Source organism: Nansenia antarctica (genome assembly GCF_963989245.1).
Source record: "Nansenia antarctica genome assembly, chromosome: 3".
Classification (NCBI taxonomy): Eukaryota; Metazoa; Chordata; class Actinopteri; order Argentiniformes; family Microstomatidae; genus Nansenia; species Nansenia antarctica.
Genome location: NC_137688.1, coordinates 69,592,588 through 69,595,087, shown reverse-complemented (window position 1 = coordinate 69,595,087; position 2,500 = coordinate 69,592,588). Strand labels below are relative to the sequence as shown.

At 50.6% G+C, this 2,500-nt stretch overlaps 1 protein-coding gene across 1 annotated transcript in view; it reads left to right on the top strand.

The window, feature by feature from the left end:
• The window catches only part of LOC308154319 (extracellular matrix protein 2), a gene marked incomplete at both ends in the record, with an annotated part of 20,295 nt that overhangs the window by 15,660 nt on the left and 2,135 nt on the right, over nucleotides 1-2,500 (top strand). The gene's annotated exons all lie outside the window — the stretch shown is intronic.

Sequence of the window (2,500 nt, the reverse complement as noted above, 5' to 3'; positions counted from 1 at the left end):
ATGTGGACATAAATAAAGCATTTAAAATGTGTGTGTGCGTGCATGCGTGTGTGGGTCTCTGTGGGTTGGGGTGTTTAGGGTGTGTGTGTGTGTGTGTGTGTGTGTGTGTGTGTGTGTGTGTGTGTGTGAGTGAGTGCGCGTGCGTGTGTGTGTGTGTGTGAGTGACAAGGAGAGGATTGAGTGTCTCCTTCAACCCTCCTCATTAATACCATGTGGTGCTCTTAAGCAGTGGCAGGCAGGCGGGTTTTACACACACACACACACACACACACACACACACACACACATTTGAATAATAATACTTTAATATACTGTAGAGAGTTCTGGTTTCAACCCTGATTAGTTAGAACAGTTTATCCCACAAGCAGCAGTCAGAGTTTAACACTACTCTAATCCCCTAACCATAACCATCAGGAAACGTGCTGTAGTCCAAGTTGTGTGTGTGTGTGTGTGTGTGTGTGTGTCTGTCTGTCTGTCTGTGTGTGTGTGTCTGTGTCTCTGTCTGTATGTCTGTGTATCTGTGTGTGTCTGTGTCTCTCTGTGTCTGTGTCTGTGTGTGTGTGTGTGTGTGTGTGTGCGCGTGCGTGTCTGTGTCTGTGTCTGTGTCTGTGTCTGTGTCTATGTCTGTGTCTGTGTGTGTGTGTGTGTGTGTGTGTGTGTGTTTTTAGTTAAAATCTGTCATTGTTTTCTCTCTTCCCTCCGGCCCTGTTCTGTTTCCAGTAAAACATTTATGGCAGTAATAAAAATGACATTTTATGATTCCCAGTCTAAATGAATACCAATAACTCCGCAAAACAAAATTCCTGATATCGCATGAAGACCTCGCTGAACCTCCACCAATCACCTAGCAACCGCTGTGAGCAGGAAACAAGGTTGTTCCTACTACCAATAAATGTAGGATGCATATCCATATCCAATCCATTGTTAATAACAACAGAAATCATGTCTGTGTTGAGTGTTGACCACTGTTTGGCCAATACTGACCCCGGGAACCATCCCATAGTGTTCAGTCTTACTGTCTCGGTCTGATCCCAAAGGGTCAAGGGTCAAGATTCAACCTTCAATGTGTTTACACTACCAGTCAAAAGTTTGGACCAAAAACGTTTGACTGGTAGTGTAAACATCAACTGTCTGGACCCAAAAGCACCAAGTTTTCCGGTCCAAACGTTTGACTGGTACTGTATTTTGTCACTCCGGGTTATACAAGTACAAATCGTGTGAGATACTTTCGCTTTGGTGGGGGGGGTGGGGGGGGCTTTGGGTGGCTCCACAGAGATCAAGGAACCCCTTCCCTTCCCCCAAAACACGACAGTGATTAATTTCACCACAGAATCCCAGAGTTTTTTTTTTCTGTTCAAGGTTCATGCAGGATTGTGTGAGCTGTGGAGCCTCACGTACCCGTCTCAAAGACAAGACGAACGCCAGACGAAGATTCATTAAAGAAGAAGTCAGGTTTTTTTACGATCGGGCAGGAAGGGAGGGAGGCGGGAGGGAGGGAGGGAGGGAGGGAGAGAGGAGGGAAGAGAGAGGGATGAGGGCTGTGTTGACTTGAGCATGAGTCCAACAGATGCCTGGCGTTCTGTGCCCACGGCTCCGGAGGGCCCTGGGCTGCCTCCGTCCGTCCGTGGCTGGGCTCTGTCCTCCTCCCCACCGGTGCTGCGTGCTCATTGGCTGGTCGGAGGCCTCTACGTTGCCGTCTGATGATTGGCTGCTGGTCAGCCGTTGCGATGCGGTAATGGTGGGGAGGTAGCAGGAAATGAGTTGGCAGTCCTGCTGTGAGCGCGCCTCCTGTAAACTCACTCCAGCTGCCTGCCGTACTTTTACCCTCCACCCCCCCCCACACACCCCCACGTTGCATTACCCCCCTACCTACCCCAACCCCTGACCCACCCCTTACTACCTGATTAATCAACCCCCCCTCCCCCACACACACACACACCCACGTTGCATTACCCCCCTGCCTACCCCAACCCCTGACCCCCCCGTTACTACCTGTGATTAATCAACCCCCCCTCCCCCCTCCCCCCCCCCCACACACACACCCCCCCACGTTGCATCACCCCCCCCCTACCTACCCCGACCCCTGACCCCCCCCTTACTACCTGTGATTAATCAACCCCCCCTCCCTCCCCCCCCCACACACACACCAATCTCCATAATATATTATGCTCTTGATCCCCCCCTCCACTAGCTTCTGAGTTACAACCCCCATCTCACACACCCACACCCGAGCCCCCACACCCCTCTGCAGGTCCTGGGTTAACGATGAGGCGTGAGGCCCAGTCCTGTGGAAGGCCCAGGAGGGGCTCAGTCTAAGGTTTACACAGCAGGTCCTAATGCCTAGTTCCGATTTTTTTGCCTATAAAATGCCTATTTAAATTTTTTTTTTTGCTGACATCTACTTTTTTAAATGACCCATATCCGATACCTGTGCTTACATGGCTTTCACTTGAGCTCTGGACATCACTGGTAGAAACCAGGCTTTAGGCCTGTCCCATAA